Source organism: Miscanthus floridulus, chromosome 19, assembly GCF_019320115.1.
Source record: "Miscanthus floridulus cultivar M001 chromosome 19, ASM1932011v1, whole genome shotgun sequence".
Classification (NCBI taxonomy): Eukaryota; Viridiplantae; Streptophyta; class Magnoliopsida; order Poales; family Poaceae; genus Miscanthus; species Miscanthus floridulus.
In genome coordinates, this window is record NC_089598.1 from 42,248,432 (window position 1) to 42,260,795 (window position 12,364).

The window sequence follows — 12,364 nt, forward strand, 5'->3', positions numbered from 1 at the left end:
CTTCACACCAGCAGACGACCTCCTCTGCATCTCATAGCGTGGTGGGCTAGTAAAAACCTTAGAAAAAGGCTTTTCTGACTAGCGACCTTAGTGCCACGTGATGTCTGTAGATTCCAACATGGACCTCGAGGAGGAGCTGCTTGCCTTGGTCAGTAGGGACGCACTTCATGAGTACTCCCGACCGTTTGTAGAGTTCGTTACCGATCATGATGAATGTCTTGGTGCATTGAGCGATCCATCGCGCTTTAGTCCTTTCTGGTGGGAGAACCTCCTCGAGGAGGTAGGCAAGTAGCAGCGCTCGCCAGTCAGCTTGATCGAGTGCTACCACAGCGACGTCAGCGGGCAACATCATCACGGAGGCAGTAGGGTCAGAGCCCCTGAGCACTGGGTCGGCATCAGGGTGTGTCTAGATTAGACCTTCTAGGATGCTGGCAGATGTTTCATGAAGGTCGTTGATGAAGAGCCCATCCGGAGACGGAACCCGCCCAGCAGCCAATTTTGTGAGAAAATCAGCGGCATCGTTGTCCTTTCAAGGGACATGGTGTAGCTCGATCCCTTGGAATTTGTCCTCGAGCTTACGCACCTCCTGGCAGTATGCTGCCATGAGGGGGGTTTTGTAAGAGGACTCCTTCATGACCTGGTCGACGACCAGCTCTGAGTCGCCGCGGACGTAGAGCCACGTAGTGCCAAGCTCGATGGCGATGCATAGTCCATTGATGAGGGCCTCATATTCCGCGACATTGTTTGAGGCTAAAAAGTGGAGGCGGATTGCTTAGCAGAGCCTACTCCCATCCGGGGAGATCAGAACCACCCCAGCCCCTGAGCCAGGCACCATTACAGACCCATCAAAGTACATCATCTAGTACTCGTGGGTGACATCTGAGGTCGGGAGCTGGACCTCCGTCCATTCAGCGACAAAGTCCACGAGAGTCTGAGACTTAATAGTGGTATTGAGGATATACCTGATGTCATGCCCATTGCTCGAGTGCCCACTTGTAGATTCATCCTGCGGCGTCACAGTTGCGGATGATGTCTCCGAGTGGGTATGAAGTAGATGAAGTAGTGCAAAAGCTTCCGGGTCGCCATCAACATGGCGTATAGGAGATTTTGCACTTGGGGGTACCAGACCTTAGGGTCAGTGAGTACCTCTCCAATGAAGTATATGGGTCATTGGACCTTAAGGTGGTGTCCTGGCTCCTCACTTTCGATGACTAGGGTGGCACTCACCACATGGTTGCTTGCCACGACATAGAGGAGGAGGGGTTCTCCCCATTCAGGAGCAACAAGGATTGGGGCCGACGTCAGTGACGCTTTGAGACTCTCCAAAGCCTGCTATGCTTCCTCAGTCCAAACGAAAGCATTCATCTTTCTGAGAAGCTTGTAGAGAGGCATCCCCCATTTGTCGAGCTAGGAGATGAATTGGCTTAGGGCGGCCAAACAACCAGTGAGCCTCTGTATGCCCTTGAAGTTGTGTATACGGCCCATGTTGGAGATGGCCATGATTTTTTTGGGGTTGGCCTCGATGCCGCTTTTGGACACGATGTATCCAAGCAGCTTCCCCTTCGGAACCTCAAAAACACATGTTTTGGGATTTAATTTGATGTTAAACCTTCAGAGGTTCGTGAATGTTGCGGCCAAGTTTGCGATCAGGTCGCAAGCTTGAGCCATTTTGACCACTATGTCATCAACATAGACGGTGATTGTTGGTTTTAGCCGCTTGACTTGATCAGGCTGATCGAGCGGGTCGATTTGATCGATGAAGCATTGCTGCATGCACCGTTGATTGGTGGCACCAGCGTTCTTTAGACCGAAAGGCATGGTTACATAACAGTACAAATCATATGAAGTGATGAATGAAGTTGCGAGCTGGTCAGACTCTTTCATCATGATCTGGTGATAGCCTGAGTAGGCATCCAGAAAGGAGAGGATTTCACATCCTGAGGTGGAGTCGACTATCTGGTCTATGCGTGGCAAAGGAAATGGTCCTTCAGACACACCTTGTTGAGGCCAGTATAATCAACGCACATTCTCCATTTCCTGGTCTTCTTTTGAACAAGAACAGGATTGGTGAGCCAGTCGGAGTGGTATACCTCTTTGATGAATCCGGCTGCCAGGAGTTTGGCAACCTCCTCACCGATGGCCCTGTGCCTCTCATCATTAAAGCAACGCAGGCATTGCTTGGTGGGCTTCAAGCCCGGGATGAGGTGTAGTGCGTGCTCGGTGACCTCTCATGGTATGCCTACATGTCAAAAGGTTTCCATGCAAAGACATCGTGATTGGCATGTAGAAAGTCGACAAGCTCACATTCCTATTTGGCTAGGAGCTGGGTCTTGACCCACACCGTCTTGGTAGGGTCAGTGGGGTCGATCCCCACCACCTTAGTTTCCTCGAGTAGGCAGAAGGCAGTCGTGGAGGTTGGCTTGTTGCAGTCTAGGACTGCTGGGGTCGACAGCTCCCTGAGCCGTGGGAGCTTGGACGAGTTGATGACGGTAGTGGTGAGCTTGTAATGCTCATGATCACACATGTAGGCTTGTGAAAAGGTGCTACCCATAGTGATGATGTCGTTCGGTCCCGGCATCTTTAACTTCTGGTAGGTGTAGTTGGGGACTACCATGAACTTGGCATAGCATGGCCGCCCTAAGATGGCATGGTAAGACCCCGGGAAGTCCACCACCTCGAAGGTAAGTACCTTCGAGAGGAAGTTGGCTCGGTCGCCAAACATGACAGGCAGGTCGATCTGCCCGAGCAGGTACTCCTACGTCCCCGGGATCACACCATGGAAGGGAGAGCTTGCCGGACAAAGCTCCGACCGGAGGATGCGCATGGCGTCTGAAGGGTTATGAGGATGCTACGCTAGCCGGAAAACAAAAATTTTGACCTCATAAACCAGGATCTACTGCTAGTTATAGATCACGGGATTACCACTAGACGCGCAGGTGCAACGAAAATGACTCAATGTAGTCGAACACGTTGTAGCAGTGCCGTGCAGTTGCTAGGTCGTCCGTCCGTCCGTCCCCTTCGTGCGGTTCGTCCTTGTGCTCCAGATGCAGCACCTCCGAGGTATCCACACGTACAGGGAGGAAGCATTGCACCTCCGGACTGCTAGGTCCGCGAGGAGAAGTAGGTGCAGGCGTGGGATGGGCGGCGACAGCTGCCAAAAGGCGTGGATTGATTTGCCCCGTTGCCCCACCCCACATATTTATAGACGTCCCTAATGAGCTCCCAAGTTAGAGGCCCATTAGTAACCCTAAGCCTTGCCTAATTCGGATCCAATCCAAACTAAGCTTCTAGCCCCTTAAGCGTATGACCCTATGGGTTCACGCACATATAGACATGGCCCGAGTACTCCTACTCGGCCATTAGTTGATAGCGGCCTCTAGCAAGGCATGCCAACTCCTATGCGTACGCAAAGATCATATCAGATGAACCACCATAAAACCACATACTTGTTATTCCATTGCCTCACGATATGTGGTCCAACTCATAGGTTAACACTTAACCCAAGCATGGCCATGCATTTCTTGATCTAATCATTAGAGTGATCCAGTGATATCTCTCTCATATATAGAGAGGGGCAAATTCCATCTTGACTGTCTATGTCTCATAGCATGTTTCCCGACAAACCCAAAAACCACCTTTATAACTACCCTGTTACGGAGTAGCGTTTGATAGTCTCTGAGTAGGTCACTTCACATTTTGAATACATACAACAATCTCAGGTCTAAGGACATAACATACATGATGTGAATAGAGATAACAATGATATCTCACGTTGGGTCAGTCCAGCCACATGTCATACATGTGCCCACATTATTAGTTTGACATCTCCATGTCTATGACTTGTGAAACATAGTTGTCGGTGTTTCGTACAAGCACCGGCAAGTAAATTTATAGTAATGCACGTTAGGCTCGGATGGTGCGCTAAAGGACACAGGATTTATACTGGTTCGGGCGGAACGTCCCTACGTCCAGTTTGCTGCTGCTTGTGTTATTAGCACCGTGAACGGTCTGTAGTAAGGGGTACAAACTGTCGAGAGAGGGACTGGTCCCAAGTCTCTGATGGAAGGATTGAAAGGTGGTCAAGAGCTTCGTAGCCGCTTGAATGTGTGTATATGAGTGCGTTCTATTGTTTTTGTCCCCCTTGATGGAGGGAGCGCATCCCCTTTTATAGATGAAGGGGCTGGCTTTACAAGGGTGAGGGCTCCAGGATGCGTACTCTACTTAGTCTTATGGCTCACGTCTACCTGGTCAGGTCCTCCATTCTGATGAGTGCGAAGGAAGATAAGTGCTTACAATGTTGTCGATGTCTCTGTAGGATGTCAGGTTAGTCACAGAATGCTGCCCTGCGCAGGGTATGGGCTATAGTATAGTGGTTTTGACTTATGAGCCTCCCCCAGCCTTGCTCTGCACGCCTTCTGGTTCCCATGATTCCTTGTTGGGAGAATGTGGGGTCGGGGTCTGGTGTAGCGCCGTGGCCAAGGCCTTCTGACTAGGAGGACCTGGGGGGTCGGGAAGCGGGCGCCGCTCCCCCGGGTCCACAGCGTGGTGACAGAATACCCGTCGTTCATGGAGATAGCAAATCCTTTCTTGGAGCATAGCGGTTGTCGTATATCTTCGTCGGGTTCCGTGTCTCAGAGCTGAAGGCGGCGCCTACAACTCTACAGGGCGAGGTGCACGCACCTGTAATGCCTTTTGGGTTCTGCGGGGCCCGGAAGGGTCTAAAGCATCAGTCCTATCGTTCCCTGGTAGTCCTTTTCCTACCAGGGCATAGGGTATGGTCCTTGGAGCCATGGTTGACCCGAACGTCTTGTCTCGTCCTGTACCCATCATTACGAGGGATAGATATCGATCAGGGTGAGGCTCGTTCTTGGCCATCGGGTGAGACGGAGACCAATCACCCCCCGAGCCTCTAGGTGATTCGAGTAAAACTGCCTGGAGGGTGTTCTTGATTTCATCAAAGTTACTTTGCCAGAGGGTGCGCGCGAGCGCACCCAATGGGTGTAGCCCCTGAGCCCCCGGGTGATTCGAGTAGAGTTGCCTGGGGGGTTGTATCGGCCCCTTCGTGGGTAAGGCTGAAGGACTTAGTTTTTTATCAATTGGATGCTTTTCCGAGTGGGCCGTGGCGTCCCGTTCGCTGGGAACTGATTCGGGGCTGTCCTAACTGGTGTTTCTGCCCTTGATTGCGGATCGTTTGTGGATCCCTTCTTAGTCGGGCCGGCCGGCGAGCTTCTGGGCCCTAGATGGGCCAAAGAGAAAAGAAAAGGCCTTTGTGGCTTGCGTTTCCCCGGTGGGTAGAGAGTCCGGATTCACTTAGGGAAGGCGAACCATCCGCCGAGATTTTTTGGGGTGAGAGGATAGGGACTGCGGGCGCGTGTCCCGCGACGTGACGCGGTGGCGCGCGTGGCTGGCCCGGAGATTGAGGCGGATGGTTGCCCTTCTTGCGTCCGTCGCCCCTTATAAAACCGCGGGGTTCGCCCCCAGGGTTCCATATTTCGCTCCCCTTCCTTTGCGTTCTGAAACCTCCATCGCCAATCTTTCTAGCCTCTTGCGCCCGCATTGCCATCGTCGACCGGCCTGCGTTCGTGTTCCAGCCACCGTCAAGCTCGCGCCTGCCCTCCCCCCCCACTGCTTTAATGGAGTTGTGGGGCAGATCAAGCATCACCTCCCGGCGTTTGGAGGGCCTCGTCTGCCATGGCCTTCTTGGCCCACTATCCGCCGTCCAGGAGTGGTTGCTTCCTGGCGATGAGGGTGAGCCGGTGCCGCCTGAAGGGTATGTTGTCTCTTTTGCCATCTTCCATGAGCGGGGATTCGGGGTACCCACACATAGATTCCTTCGAGGGCTATTAGATTACTATGAGGTAGAGCTGCAGCATCTAACTCCCAATGGGATTCAGCATATGGCAGCGTTTGTTGCCCTATGCGAGGGTTTCCTGGGGATCGATCCCCATTTTGATCTGTGGCGGTATTTCTTTAGCATTAGTCTATCGAAGAGGAAGATTGGGGGGAAAGAAGTGAACGCGCCGATGGGGTGTGCCAGCATTCATCTGCGCCATACCCGATCGAAGGGTTACCCATACATGCGTCTGGCGACATCCAACAAGGGATGGCATTTGCAGTGGTTTTATGTTAGGGATGACGTGAGTGCCACCCTACCGAAGTACACCGGACGTCTTATTGTGGATGCTCCGGAGTCGTGGGGCTGGGGCGTCCAGTCCAAAGATAAGAAACACATCACCGACCTTCTTTCCGCCCTCCAAGCCCTGAAGGGCCGGGGTGTAAAGGGGACAGGGATCATCGGTGCCTACCATGCTAGGAGGGTGGCACCCCTGATGGCGCGTGTGCTTCCCCTGCATCGGATGATGCCCGGGATATCGTACGAGGGGACGGTGCTTGTTGATGAGGCGCTCCCTTACTCAGAAGTGGCGCAGCGCATCAAGGAGGCGACGGAACCGACGAAGGATTCCACCGGCAGGGTCCTCGACATCGTGTATCCGGTGCCCGAGCATCCTCCAATGCAGCCGGAGCCTGGGTTCTTTGAATTCGTAAGCCCTCTTCTCCCGCACTCTTTTCCTTCTCCTAAATCTCCCTTTTTTAATACTTGCTTTTGTAATGTTGGGGCTAGCTGGGGGGGCTAGTCTTCAAGGATAGTCTAGCTCCGCTACCGAAGGACAAGGTTGTGGCGGTGGCGAATCGACTCGCGGCCGAGCAGGATAAGAAAGCAAAGGAGGAGATGAAGAAGGCGAAACGACTGAAGCAGGAGGCACGGGATCGGGGAGAGGATGTGAGTAGTGAGGATGACGATGACGATGATGATGATGATGACGACGACGAGGTAGCCGTCGATGTGGATTAGGGCGTCCTAGAGGATGAGGAAACGCTGACAAGTGGCCACCCACCCGTGCAGGGGCCCTTCCCTTTCCACGCAGAGGGAAGTGAATCGATGAGGTCAGTGGAGGCCGGCGAGTCCGCCGCTTCGCACGGCGTGCCGCCCGAGGATCGGTGGATGGGGGATGCCGGGCTTGCTGCCGCCGACCCTGAGGCGACCGTGGAGGGGGGTGGCACCGGAGCCACGCCCGGCTCTGATGCCGCGCCCGGCTCTGATGCCGCGCCCTGTGAGGTGATGGAGGGGAGCAGCTCTGATGCTGCGCCCCATGAGACGATGGAGGGGAGCAGCTCTGGTGCTGCACCCCGTGAGACGATGGAGGGGGACGGCTCCGGTGCCGCGCCCAACGAGATGATGGAGGGGAGCGACTCTGGCGCCGCACCTGACGAGATGAACCCCCTGCCCTAGAGCAGGGGGCAGGCATGAAATGGTCCCGTCCAGACAAGTCAGGGCAGGGATCTAGGGATCCGTCCCCAAAATGCTTCCGCCGGCCGAGGACGTCAACGTAAGCTCTTGACTCCTCTGTTTTCATCCTTTTTCCATTTTTATTTTGACTTAACGGTTATTACCTTTGTGTAGGTTCTTGCGGATGGGTCACCCCCTGGGGCTGGCGCCCAAGAAGAGTCTCGCCCTTCAAGTGGGACAGACGACGTCGCCTGGAGTCACCCCTATTTCAGGCAGGAGTGGTGCCGATGTTGGGGCCACGTTGGCCGAACCGACGGCGTCCATGGTGGCTCCCACGCCCGCAGAGGTTACTGAGCGAGCGGTCTCTTCCGTGGTGGGCGTGGAACAGCCGGCCGAGGACCACATACCGCCGGTGAAGGTGATCGTGACTGCGCCAAGCCAGGATCAGCCGGGTGCGGTCATGGTGGCACCCAAGGGCGTGGTGCAATCCGCGCCGCTAGGTGCCCAAACAGAGGAGGGTCTAGCTGGAGGGTCCTTGAGTGCGGCAGTGGTGCCGCATAGGGTTAGGAGGGAGCCGCCACTGGCCCCTTTGTCGGGAGGAAGCCGCTCCCCTGTGCGGGGGGAGTCACCGCTCCAGTGGATGGCCGCTCAGGACCCGTCGTTGGCTCTTTTCTCGCTCGATGATCATTCCAAGAGCATGGAGCGGGAGGGTCTTGACATCGGGATCTCGACCATGCTGAATGCCCTGGACCAGGCCAGAGGAGCCCTCCGTGAGATTGTTATCCCTACCACTCAGGTACTTTCTGGGCTTTCTTCTTTCTTCGTATGTTTTTGTGTTTTCGCATTTCTGATATCAGTCTTCTTCCTCCTCAGGTTCTTGTTGCTCGTAGCTAGAAAAAATCCCAATTCCTCCATGAGCAGAAGGCGGAGCGGGATCACCTCTCCGAGGAGGCCCGGCTGCGAGCAGACATGGCCGCCCAGCTTGCTACCGTCCAGGAGCGGGAGGCCCAGGCGCGTCAGGATGCAGAGGAGGTGCACGGGATGTTCGAGGACCTATCGGCGAGGTCTAAGCTGGATGGAGAGGAGATTACCAGACTCCAAAAAGAGCGAGACGAGCTGCTGCAGAGGAATGCCGCGGCCAATGAGAAGGTCGGCGAAGTCCTGAAGGAGCTGGAGATGGAGCGTGACCTCCGGCGGGAGGCCGAGAGTAGGGCCACGGCCCTCCAGCAGAAGGTGGACGAGGACATCGAGGTGGTCCGTTCTCTCCGGGCGGAGCTTGGTGACGTGGTGAAAGGAAGGTTGAGTGCTGAGAACGTCTCCACCAAGCTGGAGAAAGAGGCTGCCTATACGCGAAGGGCCCTCTAGGTTGAGAGCGATGAGCACGATCTTCTACAAGCTGCGGTCGGGGTGGTCCTTAACGCCCTGAATGTGACGGAGCCGGTGGAGACCAGCCCGCTCACGGCTCGTGTCAGAGGTATCACGGCTCGGGTGGGACAACTTGAGGAGAGTGCCTTTCACGCCGGGATTACCCAGGCCTTCACCGTCGCCCACGCCCATTACGAGAAGGAAATAAACCTGAAGGTGATGAGCGAAGGCTTTCCGTCCACCTACAAGGATGAAGAACTGGAGGAAATGGAGAAGATGGTCGCTCCCCTTGCGAAGAACCTAGCAGACAATCTGAAAGAGATGGTTCTCCCTCCGCGGGAGTAATTAATCGAACAATTTTGAGAACAACTTATATGTAAAATGTGGACAAGTGTCGGTACTTTTCGAGTCTGGATGCCTTTCGTGCTTTTGCGTCTTAATTTTGTTTTTTACGATCTTACCAATATGTTCCCCTGAATTATGCCGCTGATTATAATGCGAGGAGATCGTTCCGAAGGAAGGAGAGGAGGTAGCCGTACCTTAACAGCCCCCGAGTAAGGTCCGACCCCCGCACTTGCTGGGGTCGGGTGTTACTGGAGATCGGAATCATGGTTTTGGTGACAATGGATGTCATCACAATATTCCCCGCCCTGTCTTCCAACAGAAATCCCAACTGTGGACTCTATGGGCTCGGCAAGGTGGGGCCTTTGAACCTGTGACCCTGTATTGTTTGGCCCGAGCCCCCGAGCCTTGTCAGGGTCTGATAGGGGTCGGCCGTTATTTGCATGTTACCCTGTCCTCGGTTTTCGCAATCGGAGGGGCTGAGTGAACGACACTTGCCTCGACGGCTTGAGTACCGCGCTCAATGAGCTCGCTAACGGGTACGTTCTTATGGAATCCGAGTCCATCATTTGCTGATGGGGTCGGCAGAGCCCTCTGGTGGCACTCCACAACTTCTTAACCCGCCTCCCGGCAGATGCCTGAGTCGTTCGATAAGCTCAGGGGGCCCGGTGGCCTCTCCTCGATGGAGATTCTATGGGTTTGGCTCGAGGTTAGAATCGAACGAGAAAAGGTCGAGACGTCCCGGTTCGCTTCTGAGCGGGGTCGGGTAGGGCCGCTGGGGCTCATCTCGGTTATCTCTCCTTGGCTCTGTTCGGCGTGAGGCGGCCTCGAGCCCTTCGCGGGCCGACCTTCGAACCTCAGCCTGTGGTTGCCTATATCGAATGAGGCGACAGCCGTTTCGTGGTGCGGCACGAATCGTTGGGATGCAATGTTCTGCATATGTAATGTTTTGAATGCAAGATTTAATTGAAAATAAAGGCGGGGTCGGTAACGTTACCTTGGTGGTATGAGTGGCAAAAAAGCTCCTACCAGATGGGTCCGGGCCCTGACGTTTGCGACGAGGTTGGAATAACCTACGTAAGAATTGCTATTCTTTGTTTTCGTGTCTCGGTGATGATTCGAGCCGTTCAATTAACTTGGGCAACCTGATAGCTCTTCCTCTGGGGGAGACTCTGTAGGTGGACCCCTCCGATCCCTTCTTTGAGAAGGCAGACGTCGAAACTAGAGACGCGAGGGGCGTTGAGTATGATTTTTCTGGTGAACAGAAACACCGTAGCTATCGGGGCGTAGGGTTTGCTAGTTCGTCTAGTTTTACTCAAAGCTTTGTGCCTGTATGTCACGCCCTTAGTTTCAAGCGTATGGAGGGGTCGGGTGAAGAGGATGTCTAGACTGGTAGTCATCCTCGGCAAGCCCCTGAGTGATGTTTGCGTCCCCGCTGTTTGACGGGGTCGGAAACTTGCGAACGAATTTTAACGCATAAAGTGAGAAAGCTGAGAGGCTTATCTTTCTTTGGTCGTTCGTTCGTCGTGTCTTCTGGGCCGAACGGCCGACCCAGGAGATCTGAAAGGTCCCGTCATCGGGTCGTCCGTGGTCCTGCATGGGGAGGCGAAAAGTTGTCTGCCTATGTGGGTGCCTTAATCGCCGCGTCCGGAGCGGGTCAGTGGCGGGCCATACCCAGGCAGTGTTCAGTTTGACCAAAGAGGGATGCCTCGTAGACCGGGGTTCGTCCCATCAGTTCTGGCGCGTCCCCTCAGATATCAATCAGCATTGATTGCGTATTTAAAACAGGGGAAGGGAGAGGGTTTTTTGTCCAACCTTTCGCCTTTCCTTAGTTACAGCGCCTCCTCTTTAAGTAGGGAGGGGGAGAGGAGTTCTCATCCCACCTCCCCTTCTGCCTCCGAGCCGCTATCTCTCCTTCTTCTTCCTTTTCGCCGAACGCGTCCGTGCGTCGCGGCAGTTCCTGAGTGAGGAAGAGTAATGCCAGAGAGAGATAGAGAACTTACAAACTTGCTCGTGAGTCTAGTGCATGATGTCGAGCCGGAGGTTATCCAACGTAGGTGAGATGGTGCACGCGGCCCTTGCTGAGGAGTCGCTGCTGCTGAAGGAAAAAAGGCATCGGTGGGCGTCGTACGTCGTTGACTACGCTGTCGTTCGCTGTGCTCCTCCCTTGGCGGGAGGCGTTTCCTGCCTATACGCCGTTGTCAGGGTTATGGCTGGGGATGAAGGCGTAGTCCCTAGACGCCATGGTGGTGGCGTCGCTGCCGGGGTTGCGGCTGACGACGATGGCGTAGTCCCCGGACGCTCCGGCGGAGGCGTCGTAGATGGTGGCGCCTTCGAGGATCCAGCGAAGATGTCGCCGATGGAGAGTGTGGCACGGCGACCGCAGTAGACGAGCTAGCCCATGTACACGCCCCGGACGTCATCGATGGAGAGCGTGGCGCGGCGACCGTAGTAGCGCTTGGGGTAGAGCTGAGCCGAGACTGTAATGAAATAACATTGTGGGGAAGCCCCCAAGTAAACAGTCCTCTAAGTATATTGTTCCTTTTTGTAATGACATCGCTTTGTAAGTGGTGAATTTGTGCAAAAAATTACATCCTTTGCTTATGGCAAGCCATTTTTTATCTTTCTCCCTTCTGTAGGAACAATTTTAGCGCTTTCCAACTCTTCTCATGGTCTAAGTCATAGGAAGCTAGGAACGTGGGCGAACTAATTTTGATTGAACTGGTGAGCAAAGAGGTTGCAGCCGCTGGGGCGTGGGTGTCTCGCAGTCCTACCAGTTGTATTCAGAATTGGTTCCCAAGATCTTAGCCCTCGAGACTTGTTTATGAGGCGAATGGAAAACTTAGAGAATGTTTGTAAGTATAACACAGGGATTTTTTGCAAGCGTAATACTTGTATTACACATGACATAATACTTGTATTACACATGACATATGTTACGATCACATACCAGCCCCCGAGTGAGGTCTGACCCCTCGCGATTTGCAGGGGTCGGAAGTCACTAAGGATCGGGGTTCTGTTAAGACAAAAACTGATAAGGAAAAGTGTAAGCTTATTTTAAGGATAGAAACGACGTAGCTGCTCAATGTTCCAAGCGTTGGTGAAGACCTCGCCTTTGATGGTTTTCAACCGGTAGGCGCCTGGGCGAAGTATTTCCGCGACGATGTAGGGCCCTTCCCAGGGCGGGGAGAGTTTGTGGCGATCCTTGTTGCTCTGCACAAGACGGAGGACGAGGTCTCCGACGTTGAAGGCTCGACCCCGCACCCGTCGGCTGTGGTACCGCCGTAACGCTTGCTGGTACTTAGCTGAACGGAGGAGGGCGATGTCGCGGGCCTCATCCAGCTAGTCCATGGCGTCTTGGTGAGATGC